Genomic DNA, 17678 nt, shown 5'->3' on the forward strand with positions numbered 1-17678 from the left:
TACCTAGATGCATTATTTAATAACATGTGATGTTTTGATTCCATGTTGGTCACTATATACTGTATTATTACTACTTGCATGCTGGATTTTGACTTGGGTCAAAATTATTGTTTAGAATACCATGGCTAACGGAAGATCCACACCAACCGCCGCCCAGATTGAGGACATGATCAACGAACGGGTCGCTGCAGCCCTAGCAGAAAGAAATCTCGAAGCTCCACCGCCACCACCACCAGTTATCCCACCCGTTCGAAATGGGTGTACTTACAAGGAATTCCAGAGCTGCAAACCGCATAACCTCAGCGGCACCGAGGGACCAGTTGGTCTCACCAGATGGTTCGAGAAACTTGAATCAGTATTTCGAGTTAGCAACTGTTCGGAGGATAATAAGACCAAGTTTGAATCTTGCACGCTATCTGACGGCACGCTAACGTGGTGGAACACGTTAGCTCAAGCAAAAGGGATTGATGAGGCGTATGCTACGCCTTGGGAAGAGTTTAAGTGTGCTATGATTGAGGAATACTGTCCAAGGACCGAAATACAAAAGATGGAGATCGAATTTATGCAGTTGAAAGCCGTGGGAAACGATCTTAACAGTTACAATCGTAGGTTTTTGGAGTTAGCACTGATGTGTCCGACCATGGTCACCCCCGAATTTAAGCGCTTGGAGAAATACTTCTCGGGACTTCCTAAGTCCATCAAGGGTAATGTTACCTCATCCAAGCCACCGAATGTCCCCGAAGCAATGCGCATGGCGCATACTCTCCTGAATCAAATCATCCTTGACGAGCCGGAGAAGGCTAAGTTTGAAGCCGGTAGTAGTGAAAAGAGGAAATGGGACAACAACCACAACAACCACAACAACAACAACAATAACAACAGGGGGAGAAACTACGATCAAACCCCCGCCAAGAGGCACAACAACGGTGGAAACCCTAATCCCAACAACAACACCAACTCCAACCCGAACTACAAGGGAACCCTACCTCAATGCAAGAGGTGTTACAAACACCACACTGGGTATTGCAATGTTGTCTGTGAGAAGTGCCAACGGGCTGGGCACATCGGGAAGGACTGCAAGGTCACTACTTTGAATGGGAAGCCAAACACCAATGGACCGAAGAAGTGCTACGAATGTGGATAGATGGGCCATTTCAGAAATGCGTGCCCAAACAAGCGAAAAGACGGAGGACCACCCCGTGGTAGAGCTTTTAATGTTAATGCAAGGGATGCACGCGATAACCCCAACTTGTGAGGGTGAAGGAAAGTGACGTGATGAAAACTGCATTCAGGACCCGTTATGGTCATTATGAGTTTCTCGTGATGCCATTCGGTTTGACAAATGCACCTGCCGTGTTCATGGACCTCATGAATCGTGTCTGCAAGCCTTACTTGGACAAGTTTGTTATCGTCTTCATAGATGATATCCTCATCTTCTCTAAGAGCGAAGAAGAACATGAGCAACACCTCCGATTAGTGCTTGAACTCTTAAGACAAGAGCAACTTTACGCCAAATTCTCCAAGTGTGAATTTTGGTTAAAGGAAGTACAATTTTTGGGTCATGTTGTAAGCGACCAGGGTATCAAAGTTGATCCCTCCAAGATTGAAGCCATCAGAAAGTGGGAGACCCCCACTACTCCAACGCATATTCGCCAATTCCTAGGTCTCGCCGGTTATTACCGAAGATTCATCGAAGGATTTTCTCTGATTACGCGTCCTTTGACCGCACTGACTCACAAGGGCAAGAAGTTCATTTGGGAACCTGCACAAGAATCAGCATTCCAAACTTTGAAGAAAAGTTAACCTCCACACCTATTCTATCGCTTCCCGAAGGCAGTTACGATTTCGTTGTTTATTGTGATGCATCGAAGAGTGGTTTTGGTTGTGTACTGATGCAACGATCAAAGGTTATTGCCTATGCTTCTCGACAATTGAAGATTCACGAGCGGAACTACACTACACATGATCTTGAACTTGGAGCCGTTGTCTTTGCACTTAAATTGTGGAGACACTATTTGTATGGAACTAAGAACACTATCTTCACCGATCACAAGAGTCTCCAGCACATCTTTGATCAGAAGCAACTGAATATGAGACAACGTCGATGGATCGAGATGCTCAACGACTACGATTGTGAACTCCGTTATCACCCTGGCAAGGCCAATGTTGTAGCTGACGCTTTAAGCCGAAAGGAGAGGACGGCACCTCTTCGTGTTAGGGCTCTGAACATCACCATCCATTCGAACCTCAACAGCCAGATCAGAGTAGCCCAAGTTGAGGCTCTCAAGGAGGAGAATATATCTCATGAACATTTGAACATACTTGTCTCTCGATTCGAGGTTAGGGAGTCTGGACTCCGATGTTATGCCGGAAGAATTTGGGTACCTTATTATGGAGATCTACGAACCTGATACTTGATGAAGCACAAAAATCGAGATATTCAATTCACCCCGGTGCGGGCAAGATGTACCACGACCTTAAAGAACAGTATTGGTGGCCGAATCTTAAAAAGGACGTTGCGACTTATGTTGGTAAGTGTTTGACTTGCTCGAAGGTTAAAGCCGAGCATCAGAGACCTTCTGGTTTACTTCAGCAACCGGAGATCCCACAATGGAAGTGGGAAAGGATAACAATGGATTTCATTACTAAGCTAACAAAGATGGTGGGCAGATACGATACTATTTGGGTTATTGTTGACCGCCTTACCAAATCTGCACACTTTCTAGCGATGAAGGAAACTGATACAATGGAGAGACTTGCTCAGTTATACATCAAAGAGGTTGTATCTCGTCATGGTGTACCTTTATAGATCATCTCCGATCGCGATCCCCGTTTTGCTTCTAGATTTTGGCGTTCTTTGCAAGAAGCCATGGGAACTCGTCTTGACATGAGTACTGCTTATCATCCTCAGACTGACGGGCAAAGTGAACGAACGATTCAGACCTTGGAGGACATGCTGCGTGCATGTGTCATTGATTTTGGAAAGGCCTGGGAAAGACATTTGCCACTCGCCGAATTCTCGTACAACAACAGTTATCACTCTAGCATTAATGCTGCACCTTTTGAAGCATTGTATGGCCGTAAGTGCCGATCTCCTATTTGTTGGGCCGAAGTAGGCGAAAAGCAAATCACCGGACCCGAGGTAGTCCACGAAACCACGGAGAAGATTGCTCAGATCCAAGCTAGACTTAAGACTGCCCGCGATCGCCAAAAGAGTTATGCTGATCTTAAATGTAAGGACTTTGAATTCAACGTTGGTGATCATGTAATGTTGAAGGTTGCACCTTGGAAAGGTGTGATTCGCTTTGGAAAACGTGGAAAGTTAAACCCACGATACATTGGTCCTTTTGAAATCTTAGAACGTGTTGGACCCGTTGCATACCGTTTGGATCTACCAGCACAATTGAGCTCAGGTCATCCTACCTTCCACGTGTCAAACTTGAAGAAGTGGCTTGCTGCACCTGAACTTATCATACCACTTGAGGAACTTACAATTGACGACAAACTTCACTTTGTGGAAGAACCTGTTGAAATTATGGATCGTGAGATCAAAACTTTGAAACGCAACAAGATTCCGATCGTTCGAGTGCGATGGAATGCCAAATGAGGACCTGAGTTTACTTGGGAGTGAGAGGATCAAATGATGCGAAAGTATCCTCACCTTTTCCCGACTCCTCCATCTACCTCAGCTTAAATTTCGGGACGAAATTTTCTTTAACAGGTGGGTAATGTAATGACCCTGGAATTTTCAACATTTATTTATTAATAATAATTATTATTAATACGTGTGATTAAACGAATGTACGTTATTACATTTACATGTTGCCATTATTGCCCGAACTTGACTTTAATGGCCCGAAACGTCTTTGTGACACCCGGAACTTTCACGAATAATATTTTTAGATATTATTTACATTCATGATTAAATTTATTAATCATTTTAATTAACTAAGGCTATTAGTTAGTTACTTGGGCTTTAATTGGTTTAACTTGTGATTTATTTGAACTTGGGCTTTGTTAGTGTAATGGACTCATGTTATTGGACTTCCAAGCCCACCCTACATTATTAATGGACTTAGTTAGCCCATGTCCTACACTTGTAAGTATCAATTAGATGGAGACTACTTAGTTTAATACTTGAAAGAATCTAGTTAGCTTGTTATCCCCATGCATGACCATTCATTAACCACCTTTATGAAGCTTTACATTCTAGTGACCACAAAACTTCTCCCTTCCCCCCATTTTCTGCTGAAAAACTGCAGCCCCTAAGCTCCCTTTAGGAGTGTTTTGTTTCATTTTCTTGTTTACTACTTCACTCACAAATCCTCTCATTTTCACACACATTCATTTGCTCTCAAACTCCTTCTCTCATTTCTCTCTCAAGTTGTAAGTAGCAAGCTTTAAACTTCTCTTCTTTTCTTCAAACAAAACCGATTTCTAGCACCCTTAAATCATCATCATTCTTTGATTGTTATAATCTTTTGTTACTTGTGTTGATTACTAGTTGTTATTATCTTTATTTACTTGCATGTTTTCAAGAATCAAACTTCTTAGTTTAATTCTTCTTTTATCTTGAATCTTCAAGAACATACAAGACATAAACTCTCTAGTTTATGATCTCCACTAAATACTTGTTCAAAGTTTATAAAGTTCATGGTTGAAAGACATACTTGAAGTTCATGAAGTAAACTTTAAAGTTTACTTTCTAAAGATCAAACCTTGGTTTGAATCTTTAAAGTATGAACAACCATGAACCTTTTCTTGTTTACTTAGTTACTTCTTCATTATTATGCACTTTAATTTCATGTAGTTAGTTTATATGGTCAAGTACTACAAGTTAGTCTTGATCTCATATCTCTTGAACAAATTAAGTTAACCTTGGAAGTTCAAGAACACACAAATAAGTTTTCTTTAAATATAACTTTGGATCTAGACTTTTGAGTCTTGGATCTTCAAGATCAAACTAAGAACTATGTTCTACTACTTATGATCTTGATTAGTTAGTTAACTTTCAAGTTTATAGTTCAATATTTCTTTTAAAGTTCATGTTTGTGTTAGATCTAAGACTTTGATGTAACTTTGGTTCATCAAACTTCATACAACTCTTAAGTGAGTTGTGCTTCATGTCTTAGACTTGCACTAGGGTTATGATGGTCAAGACTTGGTTAAGATGATGTAGATACATCAATGAGTTGTACACTTGAAGCTATATGCATCAAGGATGAGAACCATGATGAACATCAAGCACCAAGACCACCGGAACCCTTTTAAACTCACTGCTTCTGTCCAAAACCTACTGACCTGATGCTTCTGGAACAGACCAGTAGACCTGGGCTGTTCTAAACTTGATTTTTAGATAGAACTTTTTGAGTAGATAACTTTTCATATAGGACTCGTCTCAATCCGAGTTACGGTTTAGGATTTATGGCCCTCCGATCGTTACTATGTCCTTTAACGTTGTGCAGAAATTTCTGACCTACTCGCACTTAGACCATCGCCACGGTCAAACCAAGACGAGTTTGCTTCTGTAAATTTTACCACACTTAAGAGACTCACATACGGAGCCATGGCCACTGGTATCACCTTAATTCAGTAAGGGTAGAGGCCGTGGTGACTGACTGAATTCAGACTTTGTTTTAAACTACTTTCATAAACGAAACCTACCTTACGCCTTTTGTTTAATGATGAATGATGATGACCCTTAAGACCTTAAATACATACTTTTAAACCTATTAAGAAGATTTACTGACTTAGTACTATTTGACTTAGGTTGAGGACTTTCGGACCGTTTACTTGCACACCTTTACCGGACCGACTTTACGACTACATTATCATTGTGAGTTATAGCATTCCCTTTTTACTTTAACTTATTTTGGGAACTGAGAATACATGCGGATTTTATGTTTTACATACTAGGCACGAGTACTTAAACTTATATATGTGTGGGTTATACAACGGCATAAACATTCCCTTTAGCTCGGTAACGTTTAATCATTGGTTTTTGAACCGTGAACGCGAATCTTAGATATGGATCCATAGTGTTTGACATCCCCACTCGGGCTAGTAGCGCTAGCATTTAACGAGTGTTTAATACTTCGTAGACATACGCACTTGCTAAGTGTACTTTCAGGGGGTATAAACGTTAAGTTAGTTACCAAGTGCCCACGGTTAATATATACTTTATCATACTGTTTTGAAACGCTCTTTGTAGCACTGAAATCTCGTGGCCTACCTTACATACTGTTATACTTAAACTATAGCTCACCAACCGTTGTGTTGACGTTTTTAAGCATGTATTTCTTAGGTGCTTGAGGTTGCTTCCGCTGTGTACTAGTCGTGCTGTAGAACCCGCTGCTTAGAGTTGTTATCGCATGACTACTTATCTTTGCATTCAAACATTCGTACTTTTGAACTATGACTTGTAACGACCATTGTGGTCACATACACTTATTATTTGCTTCTACTTAGTGAAGCATGCTTTTGAAATGTAAAACATTTGATGTCGGTTATGACATCACCTTTTTATCGTGAATGCAACTTCTTTAATTACAGCATATAGTACTTAACCTTGTAATGATCCTGTTGTTGATGATTCGTACACGATGGTTTTGTACGGGGCATCACACATGCCTTTTTGCCTTTCGTAGTATATCCAGACAAATTACCATACGCTGGAAAATCGTTAATGGTGCAAAAAAGCATTGCCCGAAGTTGGAAGTACTCTTTCTTGTATGAATCATAGACTTGTACACCGGTATCCCATAGTAACTTTAAGTCCTCAATAAACGGTGCCAAATAGACATCAATGTCGTTTCCAGGTTGTTTTGGGCCTTGAATTAAAAGGGATAGCATTATGTGTTTTCGTTTCATACAGAGCCAAGATGGAAGGTTTTAAATGCATAACAAAACAGGCCACGTGCTATGACCGCTACTCAAATCTCCGAAAGGATTCATTCCATCTGAACTAAGTCCCAACCTAATATTTCGTATCTCATTCCCAAAGTCTTCAAATTCTTTATCAATATTTCTCCATTGAACTGATTCGGCCACATGTCTTATTTTTCCATCATTTTTACGCTCTTTCGCATGCCAACGTAATAATTTTGCAGTTTTGGAATTTGCAAATAACCTCTTCAATCTTGGTATAATAGGGAAATACCACAATACTTTTGCAGGAGGTCCATTTTCATCACTGTCTTCGTCAGTTGGTTTTCCACGTTTATACCTAGATGTACCACATACCTTACATTCATGAAGGTTTTCATTTTCATTCCTGTATAGCATACAATCATTTGGACAAGCATGTATTCTTTGTATTTCCAATCCCATCGGGCACATCAATTTCTTGGCATAGTATGTTGAAACCGGCAACTCATTATCTTCGGGGAGCATTTTATGCAACAACTCTAACAAGCTAGTGAAACTTATGTCGCTCCAACCATTGTTTGCTTTTAAATTTAACAGTTTTATCACGGCAGAAAGTTTTGAAAATTTCGTACAACCGTTGTATAACGGTTTTTCAGAGTCAACTTTAAGCTGTTCAAATTTCTCATGATACTTTTCGCCAACATTATCCTCAATATCATCAAACATGGCCTCAAAATTATCGTTATCACTAATGTATGTATCTTCTTCATTTAATTGATTGGAATCTGAAGAGCCTAGGTTATGATCGGTTAATGATTCACCGTGATAAGGCCAACACGTGTACCCTCTCATAAATCCGTTTATTATAAGGTGATTTCTGATTTCGGTAGAATCCTTGAAGGACTTACCATTCATACATTTTTTACAAGGACAAGTGATTACAGTGCTTCCTTTATTTAATTGATCAGTCTCCGCAATGGTTATAAATTCTTCAAGCCGTTTCAGATAGTCGATGCTAGTCCGTCCTATGTCGTACATCCATTTAGTCTGATCAATCCGATACATCTGTATTAAAATCAGAAAATAAAAGGATTAAGACAAATTAATCAACAACTATGATGTATGTAATTATTATTATAATTTATAATATAAGTATATATATATATATATATATATATATATATATATATATATATATATATAATAACATAACTATAACTAAATATAATATAATATCATAATTTATAAGTATTTAATTATTATCATCTGTATTTAATTAATAACATAATTAATCTGTATCACCATCGACACTACTCATTGACTGTATGTGAACCCCAATTCCCAACTTCCAAATCCCAATTACTTGTCGATCACCATCGACATTCTTTGAACCCTAACAGATATAACAAGACCCCGTAATTGTTCAATCTGCAACAAAACCCAATCATATTCAATTTGTATAACCTAATTTCTAAATCGTACAAGAAGTAAGATGTCTGGTGAGTTCCCCAATCGAATTGTTTGATTTAATTTTTATATGCATGTTCGATTGTAATTCAATTTTGATTTCAATCTTCAGTATTTTAATTATTTATCTTTGATTTTAATTTTCAGGTAAAATTGGATACACTAAAAGAACAGCAAATAAATGGTACAAACGAAATGCTAATATCGAAGGACCTAATAAGGTTATCAATTCTGTAAGTACATTACTTTAATTTTGAATTATGTTCCTAATCCCAATTACTTCTTGTTGTGTTTGTTTTATGAATTCTTTTAGTATACTACTTATTTACATAAAAATGATATATAAGTAGAATTAATAAAAGCTTTATGTCCAGCATGTTGTTCTTGTTATGTTACTAGAATTAATATAACTAGTTTACTTACTGTTGTTCAGGTTATGAATTTTTGTTGGGTTCAATTTTATAATGTTGTTCAAACTTTGATTTTTCTTGGGTGCAAGATTAACAAATGTGGCAGGGTTCAAGTGTTCATCCATTATGGACACTATGTTTTATGAATTCTGTATATAAACCAACAGATAAACTAGTTATGCATGTATAGAAAATGATCTGATAAGTGACAAGCAAAACACATATCAAACTAAAGCACAAACATGATAACTTTAAGATTTAATTATTGTGTTGTTGACTAATGTATTTTTTATGTGCACAGGAACGACATGATAACAGTGATACGGACATGAACGATGAATTTAAGGAAAATTATGTTCCGCCGAAAAGAGGCGTCAACAAGAGACTAAAAAAATATCCGGTGAGGTTGAATTCAACTGTTTCGGCGAAGCGAAAGAAAAAAATCAAAAAGCCTTTTCTAGTAACATAGGTGTTTTGACAAGGCATAGGATTAATTTTCTCGTCGATACTTGGAAAAAGGTACATCCCAACGACAAAGATGCCTTGTGGTTGAAAATCAAGGTATAAATTACTAAATTCTAAGAAATTTGTGTATAAGTAATTATGTCTTTATATATGTAACAATATTGACCACTTATTTTAAACGTCTACAGAAACAACATGCTATAAAAGACGATTTTGCTAAGAAACAGACACTTAAACACTGCAACAGCGTGTATACGGGATTCAGGAGGAAGCTAAGAAAGTATATGGATGAAGGGAAGTATATGGATGAAGGGAAGCTTCCTTACAAGGAAGATAAAGAGTACGGATTCATAAGTCCAGAACAATGGACTAAGTTTTGTGAACTTGAAGATACACCAACAAAATGGGTTAGTGTTACTCATTTATTTTTTTAACACTATGTAGTTAATTATTTATTTTGTAACTAATTTGCTCTTGAATCCCATGTAAAATGTAAAGCAACAACGAGAACAAGGACTCATAAACGCAATGCAAAAAGAGGAAGAAAGCATTGCCCATGTTGGTCGTTGCGGGTATCGAGGCCAACAAGCAAAATGGGAGCAGGAACAAAATGATCTAGGAAAAGCATACTGTGTACCACGATATCACTGATACTGCTACAAGGAACTATGTGTTGGGTAGGACGAAGACCGATATAGGAGGAAAGAGGAAATTATGTGCCGATACGTCTCTAGATAAGATGGTAACATAATTTTTTTCTTTTTATTATTAGCCTTATTAATTCCTAATTGTACTATAACTGATTACTTTATTTCTTGTTTACAATCAATCCTATATGAATCATTCTTCAATTTTATCGATATAAATCATCCCTTTTTCATGAAATTTTTTTCAAATTTTCATTTTTTTTTAATTTTTCAATTATTCTTTTTTCTTTTTTAATTGTTTTTATAAATATGGGTGATTGGAAGCTTTGACCATTGTCATCCCTACGTACATTTGTTGTTTTAATCTAGGTAAAAACTGATAAAGAGGGTGGGGATCCATTGTTACTACATGTTGGCAAAGAACATGGTGGTAGGTCAAGGGGTCTTAGTAGCACAATTGGGTTTAGCAAAAGCGGTAAAAAGTAGAAGGTGGGGAGTGGTAAGAAGCAGAAAGTGGGGAGCGGTCAAAAGCTAAAAGTGGTTTTAGCATTGAAAAACACAAAGGTAATTGATTGATATAATTGATCAAATTTTTTGAAGGTGCTTAATGGTTAATCTATTCTTTAATTTTTTAACAACGTTTGGTGGTCGAATAACATCATTATAGTATTCTATGATATTTGTTTTTGTTCCTATCAATTAAATATTGTATGATCAGATTCGGGCTGTTGATGGCAATGAGAAGATGGTTGTCAATGAGAATCTTCATGAAGATCCAGTGACCGATGAAGTTATTGTTGACAATGAGAAGCATGATGAAGCTCCAGTGATCAACGAAGATATTGTCAACCATGAGAATGTTGATGAGTATCCAGTGATTGAAGAAGCCTCAGATAAAGAGCCCGAAGAAGAAGAACAAGTAGAAGAAGAAGAACAAGAACAGTCAATTGATGAAGATGGTGACGATGGAGAATCAGCAACAGGAGGAGAACCGAAGAGCGAAGAAGAAAACGATCCAGTGGTTAAAGAAATAGATGCAATGTTGAAGAATCCAAGAATTGAAGAAAAAAATCCGGTACAACCAATAAGAAGAAGGAAATCAGAACGAATCCTAAAGATCAAGCTATCAAAAACTGTTTTCGTCAAAGATGGAAAAGGTATGACTGAAATTAATCCAATTGTTATGGACTAAATATCCTTGATCGATACTTGTAATGTTACTGTAACTTTTGTATGGATACTATGTTGGAAACTAATGTTATTTTGATATGTTAATGTAACCTGTTTATAATGCTTTGTGTACACAGTATGTATGTTTGTGGCTGGCATATACAGATATATTATATTGGTGTGTATGTTTTGTTTGTTTGGTTCCTGCTCACTTGTATGCTCTGTATGTGTGTAACAGTTTTGTTGTGATGTATGCTCTGTATGTTTTGTATGTGTGTATGTTGTGTATTACAGTCGAATGTGTGTGATATAGAATCAATAATATCAATTGTGTCGTTTTTTAGTCTTTAGCTGATTGTTACAGTAAAACAATTGAATACAATTAATTGATTACAATTGTATTCGTACATGGACTATATTACCAATTACAGTTCCAGATCACTAATTGAATTACTATTTTACCAATTACAACTATATTTTCTAGTATGATTACAAACAACAACCATATATATTCAATTCAACACAACGACACAACATAAAAAGAAAGAAAGTGTTACCTCTGATTGACTACGAAAACTGCAGCTGAAGATGATGATCAACGAATGGATTAAACTTAAAAGCTATGAATGAATGAATATAAAAGTCTTGTACGTTCGTAATATTCTTTTATAAGATTTTATGGGTGATTATATAAGTTACTAGTTATAGATAATTATAGTATAGTTAATTTTGTATTTTAATTATAAGTATAGTTTTCCTAATTAAAGTCAAATTCAAACTCGATCGTAACAAACTTCCTATTTTTTAGCTCGTAGTTTATCAATTGGACGTGTTATAGTTTGTTTTTAGACGTGTTACATATTTGGTATTACGTCCAAGACCATTTACGGATCCATTTAAAGTTTTAAACCGACCCAAGCCCAATTAAGGATCCTTTTAAGTTGCAAACCGACCCAATAGATGATATCGGTAATCGAGCATCATATTTTATTTAAAAATATACAGAAGATTAAAAGATCTTCTTTAGTTGCTTCCATATATCCTTCGACATCGAAAACTGCTCAACCTACTTTCGTTCGTGCATCTCTTACTTGTTCAGGTTATTCTTTTTTCTCAATCATCATTTATAATACTTCTATACAGTTATCGATCTATTAAACATTGTTAAAGAAGTTTTTTAATATGTTAAACTTTAGCTTCGATTTTGCTTAGGGTTTATACTCAAGCAACTATTTTTTTACTTTAAAATTGCATAATCTATCACCAATTTAATGACTCTTTCTTTATTTTTTTTGCTTTTTCATCGATTTGATTATTTGGCTCACATATTACGTAGAACCCTTCAAATTGCTTCCTTAAAAATGCTTCATTGTCGAAACAGTTAACAAGTATTTATTGTCTGCAAGATTTTAACAATCTTGTTGCTTATGGTTTTTCTAACAATTTTTTTTATTATGAATGACAGAGTTAACAAATCCTTTTGCAATTTAATTATTATTTAAAGTATATAAATTTAAATTCTTTTATAGAACTTAAGACATGTTTTTGTTTTTTACAACATCACAAAATTTCATAAGTATATAGACTTTCAGTATATTCTTATGTTAATTTTGTTGCTGTTAGACACGAATTTATATTAATAATACTTTGAAATAAATATAAGGCTTTTTCAATTGATATGTATCTGACATATGTTTGCTTAAATGCATTATTTAATGAAGAAAACATGGCTGATATTGACGAAGTTGTGATTATCAACGCTGAAGAGTTTGCGGCTGCAGTTGAAAACGCTCCTCCAAGGTTGAAGTATAATGATGTCTGGTGTTTCTTTGACGTACCAAAAGGGAATGTGTTGGTAAGTTACTACTATTTTCATAAATAATATACTTGACTCAACCATTATATATTGGATACATGTGTGCATTTGACACTTAGGGTGTGATTGGTTCAAGATGATGAATGGTAAGGGCAATAGGAAAGTAATGGTAATACGAATACAATGAGATTCATATTGCATTGTTCTTGCTAGGTAGATATTTTATAATATATTTAATCTAATCATATTACATTCTTTCAAAAGGTACATGTTATCATTTACAATTTTGTAAACTAAGACTGCTTGTAATATAACTCAACTTTGAATGTATACATCATCACTGAAATCTTATCTTGCATTACTCTGAATTATATTATTTTCTAATAAAAGATTAGTTGAATAAGACATAGTATAATACTCGGATGAGTTCTTTTGGTTAGTTGTTTAAAACCCAATAACCACTTTAGGGTAACCGACCCCAACCAAGCATGCCCTTACATATTATACATGTTCTTCACGAATATTGATGCATTGTTTAACAAATATAATACGAATGTGATTCAGCGTTTACCAAAAGAGATTCTTGAGAAGGCACCGGAGTTAAAGAAAGGAAATTCTTATGAATGCAAAGACATAGATGACCGAGTTCACATCTGGGGGCTTGTGGAGGAGAGGAAGAGAAAAAAACCCTACTTGTGTGTTTCTGCTGGCTGGAAGAAATTTGTTCGTTTAAATGGCTATAGTCCAGGGGACGAAATTTGGATGGTATTCAACCGCAGGGAGCGAAAGTTTGAATTTGCGTGGGATGACGTCCACAACTTCGATTGATGGTATATGTTTAGGATGTTTGGGTATGGAAGCAGAGGTTAGGTTTCTGCATTTTTTGTGTTTCTATGGGCATTTTTTGTGTTTGGGATGTTTGTGTTTGAATGGTAAATGTTTTTGGGATGTTTAGATGCTTTTTAGCAAACTTTGAATGTGTAAGTAAGAATACTGGTTAATTTTTGAAATTTTGGATGTAATCCTTTAATTGTAAATCCAGGATGTCCTGATGTGCAACATTAATGTAATTAACTTTAAGACAGTTTGTTAATTATGTAATTATGTTTATATATCTAGATGAATCCTGATTTATGTCCCATGGTTATGTCTAGTTGTTGTTTATGTCCCAAGATTTATGTCCAATGTTGTGTTAATTCCAGATGAAGTTTTTGTGGTTTATGTTTATATACAGGATAGATGATTTCGAGTTTATGTTTATAGGCATGTGTATTGTACGTACGTGTTTATGGGGCCATTACAGAAAACTAACTTCCGTTAGTTTGCTACGGGGGTTATATGACAAATTAGACATATTGGATTACTTAGAAGTGTGCCTGGTAAGTATTTAGACGTGACAGCATAATTAGACGTGTTCTTTGTGATGTTATAAGACGTGTTTCAGTTAGACGTGTGCATCTTAGTTATTTAGTCGTGTTCCTATTAGACGTGTTGTCAATTAGACGTGATCCCGGTAAAACTAATTAGACGTGGTTACCAATTAGAGGTGTTGTACTTATTTAGAGGTGTTGCTGTTTTGTTATTAGACGTGTCCAGTATTTTAATTAGACGTGTTCCGTATTTTTGACTAGTAAATTTAATTAGATGTGTCCCGATAGTTTAATTAGACGTGTTGCATCAATTATTAAGACGTGTTCCGTTTTTATATTAAGTTTAATCTTAATTAGACGTGTTCCTTATTATTAATTAGACGTGGTATTTGGTAATCACGTCTAAATGAGGGGCACTAAATGAGCCGAAATGTAGTAGTGAGACCTGCGGCCAGATTGTTATCCTGATCTTCTATAATGTTGAGCCCACTGATGTAAGGAAGCAACAAAATAGCTTTGGAGATGCAATGACAAAGCATGATCAGAGAATGGAAGCAGAGACGGATTTGAAGAAAAAAAGTGTGTTGGCTAACAAGATACACAAGTGGAATGAAGCACTAACAAGGGTTGCTGACTTAAAAGGATTTGATGCAAAGGGCAGGTAGTTAATTTTGAATGTTCGACGTTGTTAATGTTAGTAATTTTAGCGATTGCAAAGAACTTGATAACCCTAGTTATCACTTAATGTATAACAAACAGATAATAGCAACAAACACGCAAAGATAACGAACAAAGAAACGTAAATAAAACAGGAACTTAACGTGGTTATATCCAATAGTTTAATCTAACGGTTGGTTTAGTCCATGACTAAACATAAAGAGTTGTTTTTTTTTTTTTTTGAATTTTCATAGGTGTTACAGGTACAAGAGGTTAGGGTTACAATATATAGGGTGAAAACGAAACTGTTTCCTAAATTAAATCGACTTTCTGCGCAAGGCGGCCTCATGGTACGCAAGAGATGTCTCGCTATCCGTGAGCCATGGAAATTGGGCCTCGCGACCTGCGAGAGGCTTCGACCTGAATTTCATGCATCCTCACGCCGAGTGAAGTCTTCCTCGCGATCTGCGAGATGCTCCGGTGACTTTCTCCATTTTTTTCTTATTTTGATCAACTCTTCACACCTTAACAAATCTTCCACTTGAAGATTTGAGCGACACCAGACCCAATCACCATTTTGATATCATTGAACCTACCCATCTATACCTCCAATGAGTCGGGCAGACAACTTTCGATAAAGAGCATTTCAACTTCACTTGCCTAAACGTAATCAAACCTCAAATTGTAGACCTCTAATTCATTCATCCCATAGTACAACCAATCTCCTGACTACAACTTCTTTTGAAACATTGCCGGATAAACCACCCGGGACACGCCACACTTCCACACATTGGGAAGGAAGACTTCCGACTCCCAAACAGTTGAGCTATAATCCAATCTCTGTTACTCGCTATGGAACAATCAAAGTCTCTCTGTTTCTCGCAATCATCTCACTATACTCCGAGGTACCGGGCCAGAGCCTGACTCAACTCTAACAACCCCATTACCCAAGTGATCCATCTGTACAAAATGTCATCTACTTGATCTATCTCTCAAACAAAGAATAGACCACCTGGTAGATAAAATCCATGGACATATCCATCAAGGCACACATTAGAGAACACCATCACATCCTTAATCTTTCAACTTTCCCCTTTCCCTTTCACCGTTGGAACAACGTCCACATATGTGTGTGCGAATTCATATGTCGTAATACCAATGACTCCCACAAGATTATCTTGCTGATCTTCTCCGGCCAGTTGCAACATAGTTTCCATTGGAGGTGATCTAACGGAGGTCTCAAAAGCTCTAGTGTTCAAGAACCAACAATATAGTTTAGCGGTTTCAAAGCTCCCACTCAGCTCTGATTCCATACTAGTTACACGACTTCCTAAGCTCCCACTCGACCTAGATCCCTCGACAAAATTAAAAGTTCAAGCTTGCTAGGAATTTCAACACCTATCAACCCACCTAGCCATTCCTCAATAGGAATCTCAACCATCTACATGGTTCCCGTCTTCAACCCAATCCGATCGCCCCTAAACACCTTTCCACCGTTGATCTTCGTACAAAACATGATACCCATCGTTATCCAACTGCCCAGCAGAGATCACGTTCTTCAAGATCGAAAGAAAACCTAGGTGTCTTATGGAAAGATCACCAATAATCGCTACATACAGTATTCTTTGGTCCGCAACTCGAACCCTATCAGAATACCACCTAAAGTTGAATCTCGTTCATGTACGAGGCAACATGTAACAAGGAACCTGAATCCAAAACCCAGGATTCCTCAAGAAACTCCTCATGGCTTAACAAAGCATCTTCAATCACCGCCGATATGTTCTCACCCGCCTATATACTCGGACAGTACGACCTAAAGTGACTAACTTTATGACAATTCAACAAACAACGTGTCTAACCTGTTGCACTCAAAAGCGAACCCGAAGTCCCAGTTGAATCCTTCCTTCTGATTCCTTTACCGAGATGTAAGTCTTGGGTCCCTTCAGAGGTCAAATCAGTAGTTCTAGATGAACTACTAAATGTTGTCACCGTGCCAGACCAAACCTCGGGTCACAAAGACAAAAGAAACAATGGCTCCAACTCATCCTCAAACTTAACCCCAACTGATTTAAACTTAGTAAAAATCATGTTAAACTCATTCACATGATCTGCTGCAGAAGCCCTTTCTCTCATCCTCTTGTTAACAAGTTATGTGGTCAAGAAGACTTTATTCATAGACGAGGGTTTCTCGTACATGTTAGATAAAGTAGAGAGTATACATTCGGTCATGGTTTCCCCCACGATGTTGTAGGCGACGTTCTTGGACAGAGAAAGCCATACTACCCCAAGTGCCTTCCTATCCAACAAATCCCAATCCTATTGCTTCATATCTTTCGGTTTAATACCAGTTTACGGGTGATACAAACCCTTTTGATATAGTACATCTTCGATCTACTCATTCTAGAAGCCAAATCTAAAACCATCAAACTTATCGATCTTAATTATGTTATTATCTTCCACTGTTCACGGTAAACACTCAAAGGAGGCTCTAATACCACTAGTTAAGAATTTTAGCAAGCTCCAACAAGAACTTAATAACCCTAATTATCACCCACCACAAGGGATGGCAATGGATCAGATATGAATCCGGTGATGTCATATCCATATCCATTTAATTTTTGTTCATCCATATTATTTCAGTTCATCCATCCATATCTGTTTATTGAATATTAAAAAATGTTATAATATTATGGGATAAAAACTAAAATGTAGTATAGCAAAAAAATATATAACATTACAAAATTTGAATCTATCAACAAGAAAGTGCAATCTTTGTCAATGATGGAACACAATTTATTAAATTTACTAT

General features: G+C 36.7%; 1 pseudogene; it reads left to right on the top strand.

The window, feature by feature from the left end:
* Nucleotides 1-17678, top strand: part of LOC139875049 (disease resistance protein RUN1-like) — a 62370-nt pseudogene that overhangs the window by 12629 nt on the left and 32063 nt on the right.

This window comes from Rutidosis leptorrhynchoides, chromosome 11, assembly GCF_046630445.1.
Source record: "Rutidosis leptorrhynchoides isolate AG116_Rl617_1_P2 chromosome 11, CSIRO_AGI_Rlap_v1, whole genome shotgun sequence".
Lineage (NCBI taxonomy): Eukaryota > Viridiplantae > Streptophyta > Magnoliopsida > Asterales > Asteraceae > Rutidosis > Rutidosis leptorrhynchoides.